Genomic DNA, 14,769 nt, shown 5'->3' with positions numbered 1-14,769 from the left:
TGGAGGGGCAGAGGAAGACCAGGCTCGCACCAAGGTATATCAGGATGCTGAAAGGCTGAGCCACTTCCAGGTCCTTCTCTGTCACATTTACCAGCTAGTAAGCTCCAGGATAAAGAAAAGCCTCCACTTTCCCTTCTCTGTGTTATCACCTCATCAGCATGCTTCTGACCAGAGTCCAGGGCAAGTCTGCGCTATGGATGCTTCATTAGTGTCTGTTACTTGCTAATGAAGGAAGAGCCCAATATCCACAACCAGAAGTGTGGAAGCAGGGGTGTATTCTAACAGCTTGATCCTGCAAATCCTCAAGTCCTGCCCCAACCCTCAGTGGCTCCACCAAGGCTCTGCAGAGATGGAAGCAGATCAAAAACTTCCCCATCATCCATATGCTCCTGTAGCCATCCTCATGTGAGCAAAAAAAAGTGGATTTGTGTGTGCCAGGTCAGGCCTTGACTTGACTCTGGGAACTTCATACGAGATTTGTATCCCGTAAGAACAGGCATTAGGGTTGCCAGTTTGAAATATGACAAAACCCAGCCGCCTCAGACAAATGGCTGCTACCCACGCTCAGCTTCGTCTGCACATGTGCGGTGCTCGGGATAACAACTGCCAAGTCTATAGTAAAAGAGGCCAGGCAGGAAGCCAGCCACATGGCAACTCTAAATGATATTAATAAGACTTTATAAAAAAGTTAAAAGCACCACGTAGCTTTTCAAAGTGTTTCTCCGAGATCTCTACATGTGTATAGGTGTTTCATGTCTATGAGATAGAGGCTTGGGGTAAATTTAACGCAGTATACTTTTCTGCTGAAGAGTTGTATTTTTCCCCCTCCTGAAAGCCGTTGATATAAACTGGGACTCATTAAAAACACCTTGTGTTTTGCTTTTAGAAATCTTGAATTTATGTCGTTCGCCAGATCATTAGAAAGTGATGTAGCATCAGCAACTGAAGGAGCCTTATCTTGCAAGAAACAGAATCTTCTTGCTGCAGTCAATAGTAGTAAAAGGGTGCTTAGCACCTTTCAGGAGATGCTGAGCATCTCTCCCAGGCCTAAGTCCAGAGATAGCATTCCCAAAGGACAGATACAAGGATATTAAAAAAGACTTTGATCAAAGAAATATTGCTTCTTTCCTCCTTTCACTAAGCAGATGTGCAACGTGTCTTGGGAAAGAAATAGAAAAATTCCTGAGTGATTTATTTGATGAACCTAGTTTTAACCCAGGTTATTGCATGCCTGATACGGTGATGTTGGTTATTAGTTTCCAGTTGAAAATGACCAGATAGAGGACATGTTCACTTCATCAATATAATACATTTATTGGTTGTCAAGAGAGTCACATCACATAGATATGTAAATCTGTCACTTTGTCTTAAAAGTGTATTTCTCTATTACAATGTTGCTTGATGTATGTTTTAAGGCAGTAAGACCTTTTAAATATTAAAAAAAACAAGACAAGGGGCAGATTTGTCTATTCTATCACAGGATTTAAGACATTAAAAGCAGATGCATCACTTATAAAAGTAGGATTTTATCAAATACCATTGTAAATGAAAGACTCATATCTACCATGTGTAGATATGTGAATTAAAGAAACCTTCTTTCCCAAGAAAATTAACAAACTCTTTTGCTAGCATTAAGGTGGATTAAACCGTGAAGCTGGTTATTCGTTGACCACAAATCTCTGTGTCAAAAATAAAAGAGAATAGACTTTTTGCTTACATTATATGAAAAAGGAATGTTTTTAATTCTGTTTATATGGGCCACTGAAGTAATCCCAACTTTGAAAAGAATACATTCAACATTTAAACTAGAGGAACTCAAGGAAGTTAGGTGCAATTTAGTGGTCCTTTACCATTAAAAATGGCAGGAACTATCAATAGCAATAAATATTAAAAATAGCAAGAAATTCAATAATCCATATTTCTCTCTTCAAAATGTGCAAACCCAGCTTTTCTGAAATATGATGTCATTCTATATTTCAAAACAACAAGTAACACCTAGCAACGTGATATATTATGGTACAAGGGTCCAATGCTGCGATGTGCTGGCTAACAACTCTCCCTGCGCCGTGTAGAGTAAGACTAGGTTGTTCAAGCACCATGAAATACTGAACCAGAGCCTTATTATCTTCTATTGACCACATTTTTTTTGTGATGGGGCAGAGCAATATGGCATATGACTCATTTGAGATGACATGAAACCTGTCAGTGGTTACAGTGAGATTGGTATCAGGCTCTTAGGAAGTAGCTTAAGAAAATGGTTTTACCATAAGCTAGAAATTATGCTAAAGGAGAACAAATATTACTTATTTTGATCATGCAATAGTGAGTTATTGTGTGTGCTTGTTAGCACAAAGGAACTGCAGGACTGAGTATGAGACCTCCATCTACCAACTAGAAGAAATCTATCCTTGAAGGGATACTGCACTCTGGGGCTAATTCAGTAGATCCTCTGTTATGTAAAACTGCTACTAAACTTAAAACACTTCTATGTTTGCAGTGCCCCTGGAATTGGTGCTATGTTATATTATATTAAAGCACATGGTGATTTACTAGCTGGGTGTCCTGAAAAGGATGTTGCTAGGAAAGAGGAGAACATGATAATTACTTCATATGCAACCAATTAAAAAAGGCGAGAGGTGAGCATGATAGGGGGAGTTACAGAGCATGTCAGAAAGGAAATAAAAAGGATACTACAGAACTACATAACTAAGATGTGGATTTTTAACTTCTTACTTGAAGGGCTATAAATGCACAAAACTGCAAGGGAGGGGAGCTTTCAATCTAGTCTAAGGTGTTCTAACCTAGAATTTTAACGGCATTCATGACAGGGGTTTGAAGCAGTTGAGAAGTGTGGGTGTGGGTTCAGATCTTTGGTTCCAGTTCACCTCCAATGAATACTCAGCAAAGTCTAACATAACCAGTCTTTAATTCATCAATTTACATTATGGAGTCTCCACTATATATATAACTCCAGTTATAACTCACCACTTTGCGAATTATAATTCATCATCACTGATAAAAGGGTGCGAAGACTAAAAAGACACCAAGATTGATCACAGTTTCGCTGGTGTGCAGCGTGCACAGCTGGCTGCTTGGGCTTCGTGTGTTTCCTTTGAGCGGAATGGCCACTTCAGGAAGGAGAAGATGCAATCATTACAATGATTTGCCAATTTGGTTATGCTAAGGGAAGCTGCTGTACGACAAATGATAACTTGTGACTGGTGCTTCTTAAACACTCCTAAGAAAATCTCCTACTTTATTGTGTAAGGAAGTGCCTAATGCATCATCATGGGGTTTCCAGGAGAATTCCCTGGTGTGAATTTGGGATGATAACATTACTTAGATTCATTGAGGTCAATGGTGAACCTTACCATAATGATGCTGAGACTGCCATGAGGCAGAGCAGCTCTGCGTGGTGCATGGGTTGCATCATTGCAGAGAACATTATTGACTTCCTTTTAGGATTCAAAGAAACCCCACATTGTTGAGAATGCTTTTGTGTCTGTTTTCCTGTTCTCCTGGCTTCAGTTGCAAGGACAGAAGTTTCTGGGCTCAGAACCTATTAAAATGGTCCAAATGAGCTATTCAGGACCTTAAAAACATAGGTGGGAGAATGGAAATGTTTTCCTATCATTTTAAAACGATTGTTAACAACAGTTTCTGCACTGGAATAAAATTAAGTACTGACAGTCCACTTTCTCACACAGTTGAACTCCTACTTTCCAGCCAAAACTACCTAAGGCTCTAGACGTTTTAGGTGCAGCATGTACTCATGTGAACAGGTTTTTCCTGGATCTCTCCACCTGCTAGAGATTTCCAGGGATTGTACAGCTAACTACAGGATCCTGGAGTTAACAGCACTCACATAACCGCTCGCCATTCCCAGAATGAAGACTACACCCTGGGAATTAATTTGGTTTTTGTGGTAATCCCACTGGTGGCCCAAGACTCTGCAGCTCCTTGCTGGGCTGCCTTGAAGGAGATGGAGATGAGGCTCTGCTGGGGTAAGGGAGTTTGCAGGTACTCAGTAACCAGCAAAGAGACATGGCTCATAATAACAGGTACTGACCTTGCCTGCAAGCATCCTATCCCTGAGTGCACCTGCCTCTTCCTTCCTACCCCATCATTGCTAGCATATTATCTCCTGCCTTGGTCCTCTGTCTTTTCCCTCCTCCTTCTGCTCCCCAAGCGCCCTGGTCCTCCCCTGGCTCTATCCATATGTACACACGTCTGCCTTCATGCACCAAGCATAGTAGTAGTAGTAGCTTTTATTACTCTCAGTTCTTTATTAATGCCACATGTGCTGTTGTAAGGTTAAGTTATTAAGTGATATCCAATAATTGTCTCTGCTCTAAAGTGGACGTTTCATTTAACTATACTCATGTGGATCTGTTTCAGTACCATTTATCATGACCACATTTTAAGCAACATTTCAATAGGCTATTTCTCTCTTTCCTTTAACTAGATTACAGTTACTTTCCTGTAACTAGACCTAAAAGGTCCCGGTCAAAAATTAAATACAATAACCTTCAGAACAGCACAAGGGAATGTGGGGTTTGCATGTGCTTTGGAAGATAAAATACGTCTTTTACCAGGCTATCTTCTCAGCTGTGAAGTTAATTTTACTGTATTTGTGCACTTGCTGGAAATGCTTACATGAAGGCACACAATGACCTGTTTAGTTTGCAGGAGAAAATGATGTCATTTGCAAGTAAGCTTTCAGCTGTGATATTTTATAATTGTTTAGATGAAAACCTGATAATCCTCTACTCCTTCACATAAACTGCAATCCGTCTTTAAAACTGTGATAATTCATAAAACCTGCAGCTTAATAAACTAACAAACCCCAGGCCTATGTTATTTTAAGGGAAGTCAATCTTTGATCAGTCAAGCTGAAATGGGTCTGATAAGTGGAGGCCTTACTCACGGGGAGCAGCACTCCAGTTTGTTATTGCTATTTGCTCATCATCCTCAAGTGCAAAATAAGCAGAAGTCTTTCCGAGCTTCTTATCTCTTTTCACTTTCTTCTCTAGATCTCTGTCGCTTTAATCCAGCATGTCTGCTGCTGGTTAACAAGGAAATCCTGTGTCAATTATCGCCAACAACTTCCTGCTGTGAAGCTGTGGGGAATCAAAGCTTTTGAGAGCCTTTTTCACACCAGAGAGTAGTGCAGGGCCTAATTAAATGGCCCTCATATCCTGCAGCCTACTGGTGGCCAAATGATAGAGAGCTAATGAATGATAACCTAATTTTTTTCCAGGAATTGTTTTGATTCTTCCGGTCAGTTGTGCTTATTGAGTCGTGGCTCATTGTTTGTGCTTAGGGCTGAGGAGGGCGTCAAAAGGCAAAACTTGGGGCAAGATACCGATCTGCTCGGTTTATTGTGCACAGACCTTCGATTATATAAATGTATATATTGCATATCGGGAAGGGTATTAGCTAAAAATTGCTTTGCTGAAATGTGTTGCCCTCTTTCCTCGATATGAATTGCTTTGGTGACTCTTACACACATGTGGGCTGCAAAATCGTCCTATAAATCCCCCTCATAAATGCTATCGCCACAGTATTATTTTGACAGAATCGCAGAATAAGGTATCTGCCATCGCGCGCGCACAGCTGCCCCGCTTCCCCTTTCTCTTGCTTCTTCTCTTCTAAATTTGTTCTATGAAAAACTTGATCTCCTGCCCCAACGAAACTGCAGCGCTTGTATGGCTGCCGCTGGAGGTTACTTAACCTTATGCTAAAATTGCGCACAAAAGGAACACAAATCTATGCAGCTCTGCTGCTTTTAAGTTTGGACAAGCACCCTGAATCGCCTCTGCTGCCTTTGCCTGCTTAGTGATGGTGTTCTGTGAGCACTTAGTCATTGCAGTCCTGTGCTGAGCACTGCCTGCATTAGTGCCCGAGTAAGGTTACCAGCAACAAAACAACCTTAGGAATAAATAAAATACCCAAGCAAGATACTTGCATTTACCCCAATTGTTCATTTCTGAGGTCCTATCGTAGTGCATGTGCATGAGGTGACAGACTTAGAGGTACCATGGGAGCCCTAACTCTGAATTTCCTGACTTTTATGGTTTTACATTACAACTTTAATGTTCCATTAGCATGGTTTTTTTTGTAGTTAATTTCCTTGGGGAGCTTGGGAGAGTTCAGGTTGTTGGGTTATTTTATCTTATATTTAAATAAAAGCGGGAGAAAGATGGGTCAGCTCTGCCCAGCTGCTTTGGAATGTTGAAAAGGATTTAACAGGAATCCTTTCTTTTCTAGAGAGGAGCAAATCAAAAATGCCAGCCAGAAGTTATGCACACCTGCTTTCAAACAGTGAAAAGCTCAGGGGCTGTCCTGCCTCATTCCAGCCTCATTCCATAGCCACAGCTCTGGCTGTGTTAAGGTATGTTTTTGAAGTGATTTGGTTTAGGGGGTTTTGTTTGCTCTTTGGTTGGCTTGGGGTTATATGCATATGCTTTTGGCAACAAAGCTTGCAAGTTTGGAAAGCCTTACCTTAACTAAGCTTTCTTCCCTTCACAGTCAAATTTATTTACAGCACGAAGTCTGTAAAGTGCTTGATGCTTCTTTCGCATCCAGACAGCACTTACATATAAGGGCTTGAAGTCTAAGATAGAGACAGGGGAAGCGAAGCACCATGACAATTTGGCAGGCAGTTAGATGTGCTGTAGGTTGCATGGCAGAAAGTTGTTGTTCATCTCAGCAAAGGAAAATGCTCAGTGAGAAATTGAGAGGTGCAGGAGCAAGGCATAAATAACTGTTTCACTGCGGTCATCTTAAATGAACCAAGAACCCACTGCTCTTCAAAGCTCAGCCTTTCAGGATGGAAGGAAGAACTTGGCTGCTGCAGTGCAAAGATGGTCAACCAGTGCCAAGCAGGAGGGAAAGAAGGTAGCAGGGGAGACAAGGCGTTTCTAAGGTGGGTGACACACTTCTGCAGTTAGTATTTGTTAGTATTGGCAGGTCAAATACTTGGACTTTGACTGTGCTTTCTTGGGTCAGGTGAATATAAGCATACCATGCATTTAAAAAGAGTCTTCTCCTTTGGACCATGAATATTAGAAGTCAGGCCTTTGATATTTTATTGTTACTTTTAGTAATAAATTAGGGAATATTTTTTATTTAATTGTCTATTTATTTGTTTATTTATTTCTGTGCTTGGGTCTTTTAATTCCAAAACTCTAGATGTGCTGGTTGCAGGGAAAGTTAAACTTCAGTGAAACGGGAAAGGCTCCCATAACCACATGACTCGGGGGGCTGCAGATTCAAGAAGAACACCTGTGAAACACTGTGATTAAGGTTACCAAGAGCCAAGCAGCAGTTTCCTCCCTTAGATAATGAGTGATAAAGGTGCTCTGAAAATATGGATGAGGCTATCTTTCCTTTCTCTTTCCTTCCTTTCCCTGCTAGCCCTCTGATCCCCCAGCCCTGGCTGCTGTTCCCAAACAAGACCGCCTTGGCTGTGGATTGTATTTTCCCTGATATAAATGATTCACTTGCAGCCATGCTCTGCCTCCAGCAGCCAGTAGAACTCCTGCCATCAGTTATAAAATGCTCGAGGGTTTAAGCAGCAGAAGAAGCAAGTTTTAAGGCCCCAAGACGGAAGAGCATCTTAGCAGATGTGCACTAAGTATCCAAGTGTCCCTTTCCTGGTGCTCACTTTTATGTTTAAGATTACAAATGGGGTTATGAATCTTGCTGAGGTGAGGAGTTAAGCCAATATCTCACTGCTCAGGTACCAACTCTGTTCTTCTTAACAACTGCTGACACAATGAGCATTTGCTACCTTATGGAGTGCAAATTTTATTTGCTAGTTTTGGAGCCAGTTAAATAGCTTGATAGTTCAGTTAAGGGTATTGCCCAAATCAGTACACTGACTTGTGGCGTCTTGCTCTATAGGTGATGCAATTAATTCGCATGCATACTCTTCTATTTTTTGTAAGGATATATATTTTTCCCCTTCGATTAGGATTAAAACCCCCATAACGCATTAATTACAGTTTGTGTCAGCTCTAAAACCCCTGTTTTTGTGCATTTTTACACCCCCAGAAAACAAAGTCTTAAATGTACATTTCCCTTAGCTATTAATAGCGCTGGTGGATATTTGCTAACAGATGACATAGAGTGATGAGGCTAAAAGGAAATAGATTTGAAACAGTCATTCTGTGCTTCCTCTGGAAGCGCCAAGAACATTTCAGGGTTTACAAATCATGGCCCGTATTTTACTTCCAGCTCCAACAGTATAAATTTAATACTCTGCATAAACCAGGATTTGATCCATACTTTCTAAACTTCCAAATATATTACTTAATAACAGAATAAATACGCACCCTTTCAAATCCATGGGGAGCTTTACCTGACAATGTAATGGGCTAAACAGCTTCAAGGATTTGATAATAATTCACTACAAGAATATTTCAGCTCGTTGTATTTGTTTTTTCTTCCCAGGCCCAGCCTATTTCTTTTATTAAAAATGATAAAGACTTGATCGTGCTTTCATTTTAAGCATCACTGCACCAGGTCTGATATAAAGTTATTAATTTTTTTCATCCTGGTCTGCTTCTCAGATGGAAACAGAGTATTTGCTTCTATTCACACCATACACCAAACTATGAATATTATTTCAGTTATGATTTCCTATGTGTCTGTACTAAGGAAAGAGTGGAAATAAAGGACAAAACCAATAAAGATTCAAAACCAAAAGCATATGTATGGGAGAGTAAAACACAAAACAAAACAGGGGCTGTTAAACAGATGACTCCACTGAAATGTGAAATATTCCACAAGTTTTGGCAACTTTGAAATGCTGCACTTTCTACGTTTCTTCTATTAATCATTTGAAGGGACTTTTTTGGGGAGCCAAAAGACAAAGTATTCCCTAACTGCATTACTGATTGTGTGCATGTAACTCCAGCCATAACGGCGTCGACAAATGTGATGAAAAAACCAAGGAAGTGGCAATGAATTGAAAATTTATCAATAATCATCAGAACAAAAATATGACAGACTCTTAGGCAAATGGCAATAAAATGGACTATAAAAATCAGGAAACAGACCGGCTGAGTGTCTAGAAAACGTTAGGAATGAAGAAAAGGGACGATTTTGATGGAATGTTTTCAGACAAAAATTAATTCCTCCACCGCTGAAATGAGTCAAATAATGGAAAGCTGGAAAAAAAAAAAAGAAAAAGTCCACAATGGGCAAATCCCTGTAGATCCCAAGCAGACAAAGCTTCTAGCACCAAATAAAACACTGCTCCAGCTTAGGCTCCACATTATCAGCTTCCTTTGGGAAGGTTCAACAATTGACAGAACCAGTTATTCCAATTAAAAAAAAAATAATAAGAAAAAGAATCTGCATATTAAATAACACAGTTGTGGAGTAAACATAAAAGTCAGTAAAAGAACAGTAAAAATACCTTTGCTCATAGCAATATGCTATTCATTTAGTTGCCTGGAGAGTATCACTCATGAGTCCTTTAAGTACTGTCACAACAAATCATTGGAAACTGATGAATACACAATCCAGGATCCCAAACAACAAACTATTACAAACTATCTATGTGTGAAAAGACTGCTGGAAATTCCTCTAAGCCTCTGTAAATAGCTTTGAGTGAGGCTGGTTGAGGGCCAGATGCCCACCAGAGGCAAATCCCGATTTTTAACTTGACTATAGCTGTGCGTTTTATACCCAGTAAAGGCTTTCCCTTCTGAAAATGTGAGACCCCAGTTTTTCTTTCTTCAGTCAGGAAACTAAGACAATAACGCCTCTTGGTGCAACCAGCCTATATGCAAAGGTATAGGGTAATTATGATGTGGACTTTTAAAACCTGGATAAAATTTAGTAGCTATTCCTAGATAGCTGGTATGAAAGCAAAGCATGAAAATGAAAAGGTAATCTGAATTGGCCAGGGCAATATGATCTCACCACAAAGTTTACATTTAAACTTTATGTTCCTCTACAGAGGCTTATACTTTATGCAGAGTATCTCCAAAAGCATCACAACAGCAGAAGAGCCAATACAGTTATATGTGTATTACAAACACATGGCACTTGCCTGGCTTTCTCCAGCTGCAGATACATCCTGAGGCATGTGTGGGGGAAAAATGAGATATCTGAAAGCTTAAAAAGGTGTATTTTCACATGGATTTAGGTTTTTCAGAATGTGCTCCGTTTTTCCTGCGCCATGCCAAAATACCTCATCTGTAAACTGAACACTTAAATTGTTTCATTTACATGTAATCACTAATTGAACTATTGAGTGGAAGGGATAGTCAGGTTAAGAGCAAACAAACCAACCAACCTGATCTTTAAGTATTCTGTTATCTTAACCACTTTTGGAATGCTGATGAATTAGTGAATCGGGGTGTCAGGACCATTGCAGTCCAAATAAATGTACTCAAGTTGCTAGAGAGAAATGATGGGGGAAGGATGCTGTGTTCCAGGGATGTGTCTGGCCCTGGGAAACTGATTAATGCTTCTGGTCATTAAAAATACTTTAGGCAAATAGATAGGCACAGGTGAGGGATTGCTTTCAAGATGAAGGCATGTGGCTGAATAATGATAACCTTACTCTCACAATGGGGCTCAACATAACAAATGGAGCAGAGCTACTCATTTGAGGAATTTAAGCAAAACGTGACCCTTTAAAAGCACTTTCCATGCACAGAAATTCAATGGTTACATTTGGAGACTTTAAGGCACAGTGACTCAACACATTGTGCTAAAAAAATTGAGAACAGCAGTTTTTTTCCTCTCCAAGATATTTCCTTATTGGAATTTGGATTGTCCCCCCACCGAACGCATCAGAATAGACCACAGCTTTCTTTAAGTGTTTGACTGGCTTCCTTTATAGGCTGGAAATTGCATGAGTACAACGAAATCCCTCTCTCTTATTTTGTATATATTCTTCTTCTTTCTAACTAAACCCCAGAAATACAAACCTGGGGGTATTTTTAGGGAAATCTCAGGATTCTGAAAATATGCAGAGCATTTGAACTAAGAGCAGAGTACCTCAGACTGAGGGTCTTCTTGATTTCCTTCCCTTCTGTCTTTTTTTTTCCTTCTCATCTGAAACAAACTGATTATCAAAGCTCAGTCAGTGAGCCTAATGCTTTGCAGTGTGTGAGACACTAAACTCAACAGACATGCTGTTCAGTTAGCTGTGAACATCACATCTTTCTTTCCAGGAATAAAGGTTCCAAATGTCAATAGCAGTTTTAGCCATGTTTGATAGGTAATGTCTGAGATGGTGCTTTCTCAGACCCTAGCTGTAAATGAGGATTACTAAGAAGTTTTATGCATTTTGTTATAAACTGAGACCAACTGTGAAGTGGCACTGACATGTACCAGCAAAAACCCGACAAAAATCAAATACTTTTCTATGCCAATTGTGCACAAAGAGCTGGATCTAAGCGTTATTATAGCAGAGCCTTTCATGTTGCTATAGCCGTGGTTGTGTTTGCATTTCCATAATAAAACCTATTTTCAGGGGGTTTATAACTCGGCTGTAAGAAATTTACTCTGCGCTCCAACTTGGCATAACAAGGTATCAGCCAGAGAGCTGCAGCCCTCGAGCTTTTACGTTCCCTCTCTGCTGCAGGAAGAAAGGGTTTGTTTGTTTGCTTGTAGGTGTTTGCTCAAATTCAGTCTGGAAAGCCAACATGAGCATGTGTAGGACCAGAGGCTAGTCCCAAATCTCGATCTGTCTGAAGAAGTCCTGGTGATAAGTAATGAGGGGAACGGTACATAGAGCTGGGTACCAGGAGACGCTGGAGTGAGGCATTTTTACTAAGAGCCAGCCCCATATTCACTCTGCTGTTCAGTCCTTCATGTGTTAGGTGATAAATCGCTTGTGGCAACACAAAAAATGCACAGTTTGCAGGACTAGTGTTTTTTTCTGGGGGAAAAGTAGAGAAATCAAGCAGGAAAAACTGAAGAAATTAGTTTCACAGAGAGCTGACAGTGGGGGGAGCAGCCTGGTTTCTTACAAAACAGAGTTTCAGTCTGTAAACCCAGTTCTGCTGCATTGTGCTCTCTGAGCACAGGGACCACAGGGAAATACAGCTGCTGTGCAAGTGTGTGGTGGGAGACGGAGAAGGGATTTTTTAGCTTCTTTTCAGACAGCTGGAGCGTGAGAAGTTGGAGAATGGATGCATTAAACTAGAGCCTGTGCTTAGTGCAAGCCACTGCATAGGTTGGTATGGCAGGTAATGGGCTCCAAGGGACCCTCTGCTTAGCAGCTGTGCTGTGTTTCCCACTGGAGCTCTTCCAAGACAAATGGCTTTTTTCTTGGGGGACTGTAGGTAAGACTAGGAGTCAGGAAGTAATAAAATCTCATTATTGCTATTTATTGTTAGTAAACATTTACACAATGGTAATATCTGTTGGTGCCAGCCAGGTACTGGCTGTTTCTCCATCACGCTCTATTTCAGCTGAGCCCTCAATGACCCAACATCAAGCCCCTGCAGCCTTTGGAAGACTGGACTTCCCTATGACTTTGCATGACCTGGTCCTTTGTAAGGACTGATTATTAGAGCTCACCATTGGGAGGATGGGGTCCAATACTCAGTTGTTGTGGAGGACGTGGCACACTGAAGTATCTGGTGTATAACTATGTTCCCCAGTACTCCCTATAACAGGAATGGACTTCTCCCAGTCACTGATTGAAGGGGGGGGGGGGGCAGACAGATCTTTACAAGCTGCAAAGTTACTCTATCTACAAGGCACAGACAGCCAGAACCATGGGGAACACAGGATGGAAGCAATCTGCAGAGCAGATTTGCCTGGAGCTATGCTGCCTTTGAAAGCAGTGATACTGCTGGCGGCGTGGGGAGGGAGGCAGGCAGAGATGCAGAGCTACACCTGTATGGCAGGTACCACCACTGCTTCCCTCACTACTCCTCTAGACTGTCTGCTCCTACCAGGGTGAGATTCACACCAGAGGGGCCTGGGATTAAGGTATTCCCGGTCCTCCCTAGACCTGACAGTCCCAAAGGAGCTTTTAGAGTACAGGTATTTGTGCCACCAATGTTAGTAGCTTCATCTCTCAGCAATCAGGTGATTCCCCAGTTCCTTCCCACTCCTCAACACATCTGAGTGGGGAAGGGGTCAAAGGGGTTTTGAGGTGCTGAAAATGTTCCTCCCAAGCAGGAGGAGAAAGTTACCCCTGGGTTGTCCACACAGGTGCTGGGGTGCTGGAGGATGCACAAGGACATGGATGGATGCAGGGATCAGAAGGACCATGAGAAATTGGTGACCAAGGGATGGCAGTTGTAAAGGTGATATCATCCCTCCCTCTCCCCTTATTTTCTGGTGCCATTTAAATACACTTTAAAACACCATCATTGCATCCATCACATTTCCTTGGGCAACTGAATTTAGTTGGGAGCTCAATCTCTTGCACCAGGGCAAAGCAATGACACCGCTGCAGGGAAAAGACTAACTCCAGACTAAATATCCTGAAATACTGTCAAATACTGTTCAAAACAATTGTAATTGCCTTTAAATGCGTGTTCCTTGATTTATCTTTATTTTTATGCTACAGACTCATTTGGTGTTTGTATATTTTGCAAATGTAATTTGAAAATCTTCCACATAAGATAAATTTCCCTAACAAGATGTGATAGGGAATTCATGTCAGGCATAATAGGCTATCAAAGGAAATGCTGCATTTGGATCTTTTGTGCTATACGTATGAAATGTACCAAGTAATTATAAATCCAACAGTATCAAAATTGTCCATTTATGAGACAAATAGTGCTAAAAAAAGACTTTTGATATTCTGATTGTATTAACAACAGCTTAAACCCTGCTGGGCCAAATTCACCCCTGGAATAACAGTTTAAACAAGGAGCATACATTCAAGGCCAGGCTGAATGGAGCCCTGGGTGACATGGTTTGATGCGAGGTGTACCTGCCCATGGCAGGGGGGTTGGAACTGTATGATGCTAAGGTCCTTTCAAACCCTAACTGTTCTATGATTCTAAGATTCTCTGTGTTTAAGTATTTTCTATACTGTAAATAACTCAGATAAATTTCTATCCAGTGACTATTCCCTATGGTAGCTCAAACAAATGAACCAAACATTTAATTTGGTTCCAACTTGTATTTCAGTTGTTCCTTTGGTTACATTTTTCCAGCTTTTGACTAAATTTTAAAGTTTATGTCAAGATGAGATTTAATGTAAATCCATTTTAAGAGCAAAATATTAACAGATGAGTTTACAGAGAGCAAAGTAATCATGGTAGGTGCCTTTATTGCAATGAGCTTTAAGCGCATCTTCCCTACTTTTATGACTCTTTTATAGATGCTTTTTTTGTTGGCTTGGGGTTTTTTTTTATTGGTGTATATCACTTTTGATTTTCAGTGGAGATTTCTTAAGATATTAATGATGTTTCCATTGGAATTTGGAAAGGGATCTTTGACTCCTCATTGGCTTTATTTGCACAAAGAAATATATCATATTAGAAAATGAATTAGCTAGCAGGGATTACCTCACACTACAGTAAATGTGGACTCAACTCTTAATGAATAAGGTTTGTTAGAAGTGCTATGAGATATGAAGAATATTTTTAAATACGCTATGTCCATGTCTACATTAAGGGCTGAACCCTGTGCAGCGTTACATGGATTAAAACACAGGAGACGTTCTCTGGTAGACTTGTCCCTCTTGTCTTTTGGTCTGAGCTAAATTCTGCTTGAATAACCAGGAAAAACTAACCCAAATTATCTCCTTTTCATCTTCCCATTCCCACAAGC

General features: G+C 40.7%; 1 long non-coding RNA gene across 1 annotated transcript; it reads left to right on the top strand.

Annotated features, from left to right (window-relative positions):
• The first annotated feature begins 5,746 nt into the window (after positions 1-5,746).
• Positions 5,747-7,864, top strand: LOC134172197 (uncharacterized). The gene is made up of 4 exons (XR_009967867.1): positions 5,747-6,035; positions 6,271-6,407; positions 6,832-6,928; positions 7,195-7,864. It is a non-coding gene; the product is annotated as an uncharacterized LOC134172197 (long non-coding RNA).
• The last annotated feature ends 6,905 nt before the right edge of the window (positions 7,865-14,769 follow it).

The sequence above is a fragment of the Pezoporus occidentalis genome, unplaced genomic scaffold, assembly GCF_034315485.1.
Source record: "Pezoporus occidentalis ecotype Australia unplaced genomic scaffold, CSIRO_AGI_Poc_V1 ctg45, whole genome shotgun sequence".
NCBI classification, from domain to species: Eukaryota; Metazoa; Chordata; class Aves; order Psittaciformes; family Psittacidae; genus Pezoporus; species Pezoporus occidentalis.
Note: the sequence above shows the minus strand (reverse complement) of the source record. Positions and strands in the feature narration are given on the sequence as shown.